This window comes from Cotesia glomerata, linkage group LG1 (genome assembly GCF_020080835.1).
Source record: "Cotesia glomerata isolate CgM1 linkage group LG1, MPM_Cglom_v2.3, whole genome shotgun sequence".
In the NCBI taxonomy this organism is placed as follows: domain Eukaryota; kingdom Metazoa; phylum Arthropoda; class Insecta; order Hymenoptera; family Braconidae; genus Cotesia; species Cotesia glomerata.
In genome coordinates this window covers 20,835,678-20,848,034 of record NC_058158.1, presented here as the reverse complement: position 1 = coordinate 20,848,034, position 12,357 = coordinate 20,835,678, and the positions used below count along the sequence as shown (strand labels likewise).

Below are 12,357 nucleotides of genomic sequence, written 5' to 3'. Positions count from 1 at the left end.
AAATTTAAATAATTTGGCTAATTATACTAAATTTTTAATTCCAATCATTTAGGATGATTAAAACGTCTGATTTTTCACACGGCCACGCCGATGCTAAAATACGGGATGGTGTCTTTTACCCAGATCCCGATTACGCAGATGGCGCTATTACCCAGATTCGTTTTACCCAGATCTCTTTTACTCAGATCCCGATTACACACATATTCGATGACACAGAATATATATTGCGCAGATCCCCATTACGCAGATCCCGATTACCCAGATCAAAATTTTATATACGGGTAGTACATTTGATATTTGTTAAAATTATCGGTTTCAATAAATGAAACAATAAATATAAATATAAAGTAGTATATTTTAAATAAATATTATATAAAAGTAAATAAATAAATAATATATAAATAATAATTATTGTGGTAAATAATGTTGTGTTTCATAAATTATTATCGTGTTTAGTTTGTGGTTAAATTTTCGAAATGTAAATATACATAAGTACTTGTAAACTGATCAGCTGATCAGCTGATTATTTTAGTGTGCGTACAAATTTTGGTAAGTAAAATTTTGAATAGGCTGAATTTTTATGATGTAAAATATACATTAGATAAGGTGAAAACCTAGTTATTTACACTGGCCTTAGTTATTAAGACTTGCAATTTTATTTTCCAAAAACAAAAAAGCCAACTCCAATAAATAAATAAATACATATAATTTGTGAATTAAAAATTTTAAAATAATTGGTTTTTTGAGAACATTTTATTTTCTAATTGCTTCAGGAAAACTCGATGGGATCTAGGGCATCTTGAGCTATTCAAGAAGAATTTTTACGTTCCCAGTGACACAGTTTCAAATCGCAACCCACGTTTTATCAAGCAATATAGAAGCGAAAAGGAGATAAATCTTCGTGGAATATTATACCTAATCCATTTTTTCATTTTTGAAGAGGCCGGATTTCTGAATTACGTTATAAAATAAGTGAAGTATAATAAAAGTTAAGAAATAATTTACTTAAGTAAATAATAATGATACACGATGATGAATAATTAGTAATAATAATTATAAAATTGGTTGATTAATAAACAGCAATTAAATTTATAATTTGTTCATTTAAATCTTTAATTTATTTGAATTATTAAATACATATATTAAATATTAATATTTATCTCTAATTTGTTTATTTAAATCCAACAGGTTGCAGATGACGTTAGTCACACATCTTGTATATGGAATACTTGTTTGTACGGCAGAGCACCGAAAAGTTCACAGGCCAGAGATCCTACAGCGGAGTGGAGATTGTCATCGCTACTCCAGGAAGATTGCTAGATTTTCCTGGAGTTTATTAGATTGTAACAAAACGTAGAGTAGATAAAATAACGAGAAAAATGAAACGTAAGGAATGGTCAACTGTATGCTTTCATGGTTATAAAACTCCACAAGAACGTAATTGGGTATTACAAGGTATTATTTAACATTGTTTATTGTCATAATTTTTTTTGTATTTCTTGAAATTAATTTTATATTTCTATCCAATTAGATATTCGATCTGATAAGGCTCCATTTATTGTAGCAATTGACGTAGCAGCTCGTGAACTAGGTAAAATGAAAAAAATTTTTTTTTATTATATCATTCATTGAACAATAATATATTGATTTAATTTTGTAGTCAAAATTAAAATTAAAATATAATATCAACATTGATAAAATTTTATTTATAATCTTAAATATTTAATCATTTTTAAATCTATTTTTTATTAACTTAAAGTAATTGAAAGAAAAGAAAATAAAATCCAATTTTTTTAATAAATAGTTATTTACAAACCGTAACAGTTTTATGTTTTAAATTAATTATTACTTAATAATCAATAATGTTTGTGCTACACTTTTTTTTTATAATTTTTTTCTCGAAGAAAAGAAGACATTTTGTTTTTCTTCACAAACGTTTTTGACAAATTTGAAAGATGATCAAAATTAATATTTTTATTTTCTAAATTTTCAAATTTTTTTTTTTCATCTATTGTTTTTTTTAAATCGTTATGCTGCTCTTTAGATAATACATTTATTGGTATTAAAATGCATTCATTGCTGTTTATTTTTTTTGCAATTAAAAAATTTTGTGGTTTTCCTTCCTGAATTTTTTGTTTTTTCGGAAATGAATGCAAGTTATAATGGTCTTGTGAATTTCTTTTTAAATTTATTGATTTATTTGTCGATGTTAAGGTTGTAGTGGTCAAAGTTGTTGAAGACACAGTCGTGATTTCTATTGGAGAATTTGTGGTTTCGCAATTTTTCAACAATTTTTGACCTAAAATAAATTTGGTATTATGAAGATAATATTTATTGAAAAAGTCCATTATTCGGCAGTCTAAATGAAAGTAGATTTCGTAAATCACGTATGTTGAATTAAGAAAATATCGGTTGGATATTATAAACGCCGTCGTGACAAGCTGCGTTATATTGTATAAATATGTGTATATAAGTATATATATACACATGTATATATTTGAACCATATGTATTTTCTGAATCAGCTCAACGAACTGAGTCAAGAAATTACAATATTTTTGGAAAGTTCCGTCATGTGGATCAATGCAAAAGTTATATTTATATTAAACTACTAAAAAAAATTTTTTTTAACCTGAACTATCTTCATTGAAACATTCATTGCTCCAATTGTTGAAAATCCAATGTTTCAAATCTTCAGCTTGATGTACTGAGTATTCAGAATTTTTTATTAAATCATTATTTGTTAGTTCCTTCATAATTTCTTTTAAACTTGTTATGTTTATAGAATTTTTTTTATTTAAATACTTTAATGCTAACTGTAATTAAGAATATTTATTAAAATTTTTGAATAATGTTATCATCAGAAGTACTTACTTTCAGAGTTATATTAATAAATGTGATGGTATTTGGGAATGGGGCTTGCAAAAGATTTAAAATATGATTAAATAATATTAATCCTAAATCGTCAGCTATATCTTTCATTTTGGAGATAATTTCGGCTAAAAAAACCATCAATCCATGACATTTATTATCATATTCCAATGGCCGATCGGGTGTCTTAAGGCATACTTCATTTAGTTCAACAACTTCTTCATAACACCTGTAAATATTAGTTTCATTCCCCATTAACATGTAATTGAAACGCATAACTTTCTGATGGATAAATATTTTAAAAAAATTGTATTTAAAATTAATTGTAAAAGTAAGTGCAGTAGATACTGCTGAACAATATCTATCTAAATATTAAAATTTTTTAAAATAATTTATTATTTTAATAGAATAAATTTTTTGTAAAAATATACCATAATAATAATTGTTTTGAGAAATCTATTTGAGACAAATACGATGATTGTTTCATAGCATAAATATTATTGATCTCTTGAATACCATTTTCTCTATAATTGGGATCGATAATGCTCTAATAATTTTATAAATTAATATTTTTTTTGTCCATTGAAATGTTGATTAATGATTGTAAAACAATACTTACCTTCTCAATTATTTTTTCAATATCTTCAAAACAATTATTATCGTTTTCACTACTAATTAAAATATTATCAACAGAAGTTGACTTAATCAAGGATTTACTATCCGTTGTTGGTGTAGGTGTTGGTGTTCGTATTGGGGATGTTGCTGGTGCTCACGCTGACAGTGATGGTGTTGATGGTGCTAATGCTGGTTGTGATGGCGTAAATGTTGGTCGTGATGTTGCTGTTGCTGGTGCTGATGGTGCTAATGCTGCTGTTGTTGCTAATGCTGGTCGTGATGTTGCTGGTGCTGATAATGATGGTACTGATGGTGCTAATGCTGGTCGTGATAGTGTTAATGATGGTCGTGATGTTGCTGTTGCTGGTGCTGATGGTGCTACTGCTGATAGTGATAGAGCAAATGTTGGTGGTGATATTGCTGTTGCTGGTGCTGATGGTGCTAATGTTGGTCGTGATGTTGCTGTTGCTGGTGCTGATGATGCTAATGCTGCTGCTGTTGTGGTTGTTGTTTTTTTAATTAATTTGAAAGAATTTTGCAAGGAATTTAATTTTACATTTCTGAAACTAGCAGATACATTTTTAATGTTCTGCATCTGGGAGCTTTTTGTATTTTTACTTTTGTTTCTTAAAGATAACATAGGGTTGCATGATTTTTTCACCATTCTTTCTTGAACTATTTCAATTGATTGTTTTATATTGTCCAAATATATTTTATTTTGGTCAATTTTATTTTCTCTTACAATTGTATCCAATTGTGAGAGATCTAAATTATCTAATGGTGCATCTAGCAGCGTTGGATTGCGAAGAATGGTATTTTTACTGTACTTAACAATTCTTCGAAACTTCTAGGGAAAGACTTTAAAAATTCTTCAACCGTAATAAGGTTTTGTTCCAACTGGAGTTGCATGTTTTTAATGTACAAGATTCTGTCGATGGTTGCTTTGGGAGTATTCCTTTTCGGTTTCAAATGGTTCTTCACTCTTTTTAAATTTAGTTCTTCTTTTTTTAGAACTTTCTCAATACCGTCTGGAACAATTTTACAATAAGATATATAAATTTTTTAACATCAACAACTATATAGTTAATAAACTATGCTGATAAAATGGGTCGCTAAATTTGTTCATCAAATTACTAACACATTATAGTTATTTAATTCATAAATTTACTTTTTACGTTTATATTTATTAGAATGAAATTATTATTTTACCTGTTAATGACCAAATATCGGGATGCTCTTGGCCTATAATATGATTGCTGTAGCGATTGAAACTTTCTGCACCATCATTAGTATTAGCCGGAGCATTAAAAACACTCACTTTATCAGCATTAGACAGCCAAGTATCTTTGAAATAATCGAAATAAATAAGTATATTTGAATCTGTGTGCTTCTCATTATTTATTTCTTTATGAATAATTTTTTCTGCTTCAGGAAACAATGAAGGAGGCAACAGAGGCACATTCATCATTAAAGATAAAATGTACTGGGGAGTTTTTAATTTATGAAGTTGCCAATTCCTAATTAGAGCCTACAATTAAAATTACATAAAAGAAGGTAAAAAAGTTAAAATTTTGTTATATTTTTATTTTTATATTTTCAAAGCATACTCACATGGACAAAATGAAAGTAGCAACCATACATCTTTGCGCCTTTAAAATTAATCCTTAAGGATTTAGATGACGCTTTTTCATAATCAGTCATAATGGCCAGTGATTTGTTTTCTAAATTAGGGAACTGATTAATTAGCCAGGAAAAAATGGCATTATACATTTCCGTATCCCTGTTTTCCATTAAAATCATTAGCCCAGCTATATACTAAGAAATATAATAAACATAATTTTTATCAATATGTACAAGTACTTGTACATAACAAGTACATGTAAAAACTTTTAGTTAATCCATAATAAAAAAATTTTAGTCTCTTATAATTAATTGTTAAAAAAAATTGCTAGAACTATTACCGTATTATTAGTTTTAAAATGGATGGAGTAAATTTGCTCCATTTTTGGTTTCCGTGCTGTTCTCTAAAACATTTTTTTATTAAATAAAAAGTTATAATGGCAAAATCTAATACATGTTTATAAACTTTTCTTAATTTAATTTTCTTTATAGTTTTTCTTTATAATTTTGTTTAATAGTTAAAATGTGGTTATAAATTAATTAAATAGCTTACGGAAAATGTTCCATCCATGAACAATTTGTCGCTTTCGCTAAGACCGATTAAAAGGTCATTGGTAGAAAATATAAGCGCCGTTTTTCCATTGATCGACTTCACTGCTGCTTTCATAAAAATGGAATCAATTAAATCAGCCCCTAACTCGGCCATGGTATCGGGAATGTTAGGTCTGCTCAAACTTCTCTTCCTACTTAAAGTACTTCTTACAGAATCATAAATATGATTTTCTGCAACTTCGGGAAATCTGATAAATTAATAATATAAAATTAAACAATAAATAATTGAGAAATAATAAGGGATGATTATACAGATACGTATATAACTTTACTTTTTACACGGGTTATGTTTTAGTTTCTATAAAAAATCGGCTGAATAATTTTATGAATAAGTTAATTACCTTGAACAAACATCATCGAAGATATCAACTAATTTTTCGTTTGTTGTTTCCGCTTCTTCAATCATGACTTTCTTCATAGCTCTCCAAACATCCGCATCTTCTTCCGGAAAATCGCTATGATTATTTTTGATGAAAAAATCAACATTTTCATTTAATTCTGAAAAATTAGCGATGAACTCGATTTCCGATACAAAATGAAGTGTCGCCTTGCAGCCACTTTTTCGATAAGAGCATCTTGCTACTTTTTTGCACTGATAATCTTGCAAGTATTTGAATCCATTATGGTAAAATAATACCGAATCATTTCTCTTTCCCGGAATAATTTTCATACTTTTTAATAGAAAATAATTAAATATTTCTAATCAATCTTTGACAATTATTCAATAATTTTTTTATTTGTTATTGAACAAAAATTGACATAAAATTATAGGTTTTTTTTGTTTTCTTTTAATGTTTTTTTTTGTTTTTATTTTTTTTTTTAAGTATTTATTATAATAACAAGTAAATATAAATAATTTTAATAATTATAAGTAGTAATACATTTTTAATCATATAAATTATTTATAAATTATATACAAAAATTTTTCTTTTACATAAATAATTAAATTTTTTGCTGAATCAAGTACATTTTATTTGAAAAACTTTAATATATATTTAAAAAGATGTGTGACAAACTGTGATTAGCTCATTTTTAATTCGAATTTCCAAGTTAAAATGTCACTTTTTGACAAAAATATAGGGTAAATAATTATAAAATTTGGCAAAAGTACTCAAATAACTATTTTTTAGGTATTGATTGTATTATTTTTAAAGTAAAACATTTGGAAAAAAATAAATAAATAGTTTATTTTTCCGCGTGAAACTGCCTTACCTTAAAAATCATTATAAAATCATAACATAGCTAAATTTTACACGCAATGGAATAATTCTCTACTTTGAATAATTCAAATAAACATAAAAATAAAAGAAAAAATATTTCAATACCAAAAATTGTATTAGTTGTAAGCTAATTAGGAATTACTCTACAGACAATTTTATTTACTTCATTTTATGATGATTTCTAAGGCAAGGCAGTTTCACGCGGGAAAATAAACTATTTATTTATTTTTTTCCAAATGTTTTACTCTAAAAATGATAGAATCAATACCTAAAAGATAGTTATCTGAGTTCCTTTTTGCCAAATTTTATAGTTATTTATCCAATATTTTTGTCAAACAACGTCATTTTAACTTGGAAATTCAAATTCAAAATTAGGCAATCACAGCTTACCACCTTACCCACCTTCTTAATAAATAAAATAATTGAAAAACAAATAAAAATAAAAATGATGAAAACAAAAAAGCATTAATTTTATAAATAAAGTCATTAACATAAATTATATTAGATCACAACGTCATCTGATAGTATAATTCTTGCTCTTCTTTGCTAAACTAATAAAATTAATTATTTCTTTGAAAAAATGTGTAAGTATAATAAATATTTAAATAATTTCTTAAACTTTTTATTTTTTTTTTTTTAATTTCATTCAATAGTTTTATATAATGTATATTCTTTTGCACTATCTAATGTTAATTTTATTCTGTTAATTATAGGGACACGAAATCAAGAAAATATATTAATTGCTGCACGATTAAGTACCTGCGAGCACATGTTTCAATCTATTAACTTTGAGTACATTAATTTATTTGACGAAGAAAGTTGGACGTGAGTATAAATTAACTTTCATAATTATATCCGCATTTATAATTGATTGGAATATTAATTTAGGATTAAACAAAAAAGTATAATTTTTTTCATTAATTTCAGTGAATTAGCAGAGTGGACAGGCCTTCGAAGGAGCAAATCACCCAACGAGTGCTTTCACCACTTCTGTGATTTGTACCACAAATTTAAAGTAATTAATGATCCGAACAAAAACAGTTTCACTGTAAAAAAATCGCGCCAAGTCCACGTTCATAAGACTATTAAGAGAAAAAAAATTTTTTTTTTTCTTCACAAAAAGATATAAAATAAAAAAATTGAAAAATCCAAGTAACCGATATGATTGTATACGATTTTCGAAAATTAAAAAAAATTTTGTTGTAAATTTAAAAATTAAAAAAAAAATTTTTGAACGTACTTGGTGTGCGTCATTGTGTATTTCAATTTTTTTGAAAGTCCTAGTAAATAAATTTTACGAATTTCATTAAAAGTAAAATATTTTGCAACCACGCACACCAAGTACGTTCCAAATTTTTTTTTTTTTAATTTTTAAATTTACAACAAAATTTTTTTTAATTTTCGAAAATCGTATACAATCATATCGGTTACTTGGATTTTTCAATTTTTTTATTTTATATCTTTTTGTGAAGAAAAAAAAAATTTTTTTTTCTCTTAATAGTCTTATGAACGTGGACTTGGCGCGTTTTTTTTTACAGTGCAACTGTTTTTGTTCTGATTTTAGTATTTTTTGTAATTATAATAAAAATTTACAATTGGTACCAACTTAAGTATCGCGTTGGCTGCATTTTTTATAGCAAACTATCCCTTTGAAGCTACAGTTTATGTAAAAATAATTCAAGCGCACCCTGGCGGATGTAGATGCAAGCCTTGAAATATCTTTTTTCAACTGTAGTTTCCCATCTATTGGAGGATTACCATGTATTCTCGAATTATTTAGTCTGTGGCATGTCACTTTTTACATCGAAAAAAAGTCAGGATCTAAATTTTTGCGTTGCTATAGTTTGTGCTGATTAAATTTAATAATTTCAAGCAGATTAATTGTTATGATCGACTATTATTAATTAATGTCAGTAAAATAAAGTATGAATTACTGTTATAATATACAATTTAGAAAAAAAAAGTACCGTAGAATTAAATAAAATTTGCAACCTCAAAATATCGTCCTGCTTACAGTAAACACAGTCGGTAGTCTGGCGCTCCGTTTACAACGGATTTGAACGGAACTTGGCGCCAGATTCTACCGAATCTGTGGATCATTAGTGCTTGTTAAAATTTATATAATGATTTTATTAATTATTCAAAATATTTCTTTTTTTTTTTTCAGTTTTACAAAAGTGCGACAAAGAGGGCTGAGGAAAATGAACACTTCACATTTTATGCAGAGTTCAATGCGTACTACCATCTGCTGAGAAATCGAACACGTTTCTTTTATGAAAATTACAAAGAATGGCCATTCCTCAATTAAAAAAAACATTGTCTTTTTATATCTTCGGTCGTCATCGTCCATTCGCCATTTACCGCTAATTGATTTCTTGATTTATCTTTTTTTTTTTTAAATAAAATCAGCACGTCATGGATCCCTGCATCATTTAACTTTTGATCCACGTTTTGGCTTATGAAGCCTTTCAATTTCAAAAATTTGTTTATTACAAAATGGTGCACTTACTTGCATCATTATGTAATTTAATATTTATTTTTTGTATCTTTACTGAAAAAAGTTAAGTAATAGGTAATAAAATAATCAAAAAATTAAAAATCTGCCGAGTATTCATATTCAGTGTTTTATTGACAAATATAAGGATGTTGTTTACAAAAGTGCTGTTTTTAAATATTTTCACAAAGGTTATGTGTGATTTAAAAAGTGATACCGGTAATCACAGTATGATCCGTCAAATCCAGACTGACGATAAAAAAAAAATAAATATAGAGGTAGGTAACCCCTAAGCTGCCGCCGCCTGGACCGGATATCGAAGGCATCGAAATTATAACATTTACGTTAGGTGAGGATCCGTCCTCACCGTGACGATGATGATAGCTTGAGGCTATGGTTGGCCCCGACAGGCCCGCTGCTCTCGTGTGAAGTAGATGGTGTACCATCGAATTTCGCCAATGATGGTGAAGAATCGTGCTTCACGACGATCGTTCTTCCGGCTCAGAAGGCAGAGGTGGTAAGATAATAGGTGGAGGTAAGGTAGTTGGAAGAGGAGGCGGTGGTGCGGTATGAAGCAGAGGAGGTTTTATTGACAGAGTCTTGCCGACGACTTGCCTGAACGATTATTCACTGGACTATGGCTCCTCGAGTAACTGCGACTGTAACTTCTTTGTCCTCGTCCGTTGCTCCGATCTTTACTGAAACTACGGCTGCGACTCCTGGAGTAACTTCGGTCCTTCCCTGTGCAAGGACCACCACCACGCCAGCGATTTTTACCACCTGCATTAATTTAGACTATTGTCAATTATATTCATTATTTAATTTGATTTAATTATGCAAGTTTATTCATTTAGTTAAGAGGTGCTTCAATTGTAACAATCAATGAAATTGAAAATTATAATTTTTTTTTTTTAGTAACTTATTAAAAACAGTAATTTAAGAGGTGGGCGGAAATTTTAGCTTTAAATTTAGTTCCAATGCTTAAGTATTTGTAGTTATTTAAATTACTTGTAAAAAAATTTTTTTTTATACCGAATCATTTTTTTTGCTAATAATACATGATAACATTTTATAGTAGTTAAAATAAATTTTTAATAATTTAATTAAATCAGTATTATAGAATATACTACAGCGTAACTTTTTGATAGTTTTAGAATTAAAAATGATTGAAACAAAAAAGTAATAGTGAGAAGCAAATTTTTGTCACAATTGCAGCACCTCTCCCCTGAATAATTATATTTAGATATTACCTTTTTGTTGTCTAAACATTCCAGCGCGACTATCTATAAGCTGTAATAGTTTTGGATTAATAACCTGATTAGCCTCCTTTAATACTTGAATTAGGTCATTATATTTATTCGAGTTATTGGGTGTAAAAAATGTATAAGCCGTTTCGGTTTTTTGACGACGGCCTCTACGACAGATACGATGAACATAATCTTCTGAACAAGATGGGTAGTTGAAGTTTATCACTAACTTCACGCCTTCAACGTCTAAAATTTTTATAAATACAGTTAGCAAATTGTATAAAAAAATAATGACAATAAACAATATTAAATAATACCTTGTAAAACCCAATCACGTTCTTGTTGAGTTTTATTACCATGAATGCATACAGTTGACCATTCTTCACGTTTCATTGTTCTCGTTATTTTGTCTACTCTACGTTTTGTTACAATGAATACAATCGTTTTATTTTTGCTTTCACACATTTTTTTTTTCAATAGCGTATTCAGTCTACAAACAAACAATCACAATCACAATTACAATTACAAGTATTAAGTAGATAACTTTATTACAAATATATCATACTTTACTTCTTTTTTATAGTCCTGGCAAACGTCAATAATTTTTAAATTATTTTGATTAGCTGACAACTGAAACGATCTAACATTAATCTGAGCGTAGTCTTTAAGAAAATCTTCAGCTAAATTGTTAACCTCCTTTACTCAAGTCACAGACCACATGAGTGTCTGCCTGTCAGGTCTAATTTGTTCAATTATTTTTTGTATTTGACGTTCAAAACCCATGTCCTATATACGATCAGCCTCATCCAACTCTAAATATGTACACCTCTTCAAGTTCGTCCAGACAGAGTCAAGAAAATCTAGCAATCTTCCTGGAGTAGCGATGGCAATCTCCACTCCGCTGTCAAGATCTCTGGCTTGTGAACTTTTCGGTGCTCTGCCATACAAACAAGTATTCCATATACAAGATGTGTGACTTACGTCATCTGCAACCTGTTGGATTTAAATAAACAAATTAGAGATAAATATTAATATTTAATATATGTATTTAATAATTCAAATAAATTAAAGATTTAAATGAACAAATTATAAATTTAATTGCTGTTTATTAATCAACCAATTTTATAATTATTATTACTAATTATTCATCATCGTGTATCATTATTATTTACTTAAGTAAATTATTTCTTAACTTTTTATTATACTTAACTTATTTTATAACGTAATTCAGAAATCCGGCCTCTTCAAAAATGAAAAAAAAATGGATTAGGTATAATATTCCACGAAGATTTATCTCCTTTTCGCTTCTATATTGCTTGATAAAACGTGGGTTGCGATTTGAAACTGTGTCACTGGGAACGTAAAAATTCTTCTTGAATAGCTCCAGATGCCCTAGATCCCATCGAGGTTTCCTGAAACAATTAGAAAATAAAATGTTTTCAAAAAACCAATTATTTTAAAATTTTTAATTCACAAATTATATTTATTTATTTATTGGAGTTGGCTTTTTTGTTTTTGGAAAATAAAATTGCAAGTCTCAATAACTAAGGCCAGTGTAAATAACTAGGTTTTCACCTTATCTAATGCATATTTTACATCATAAAAATTCAGCCTATTCAAAATTTTACTTACCAAAATTTGTACGCACACTAAAATAATCAGCTGATCAGCTGATCAGT

General features: G+C 28.0%; 1 long non-coding RNA gene and 1 pseudogene across 3 annotated transcripts; one reads left to right on the top strand and one right to left on the bottom strand.

Annotated features, from left to right (window-relative positions):
- The first annotated feature begins 923 nt into the window (after positions 1-923).
- LOC123262375 lies at positions 924-9,122 on the top strand. Of its 3 annotated transcripts, XR_006508933.1 has the most exons (7): positions 924-972; positions 1,189-1,455; positions 1,532-1,591; positions 4,917-5,039; positions 7,651-7,762; positions 7,865-7,952; positions 9,105-9,122. It is a non-coding gene; the product is annotated as an uncharacterized LOC123262375 (long non-coding RNA). The 3 variants fall into 3 exon arrangements; XR_006508934.1 differs by lacking the exons at positions 7,651-7,762; positions 7,865-7,952; positions 9,105-9,122 and having other exon boundaries at positions 4,917-5,556; XR_006508932.1 differs by lacking the exons at positions 4,917-5,039; positions 7,651-7,762; positions 7,865-7,952; positions 9,105-9,122 and adding an exon at positions 2,215-2,273.
- A 423-nt stretch (positions 9,123-9,545) lies between these two features.
- On the bottom strand, positions 9,546-11,680 carry LOC123268186 (annotated as a pseudogene).
- Positions 11,681-12,357: the final 677 nt, after the last annotated feature.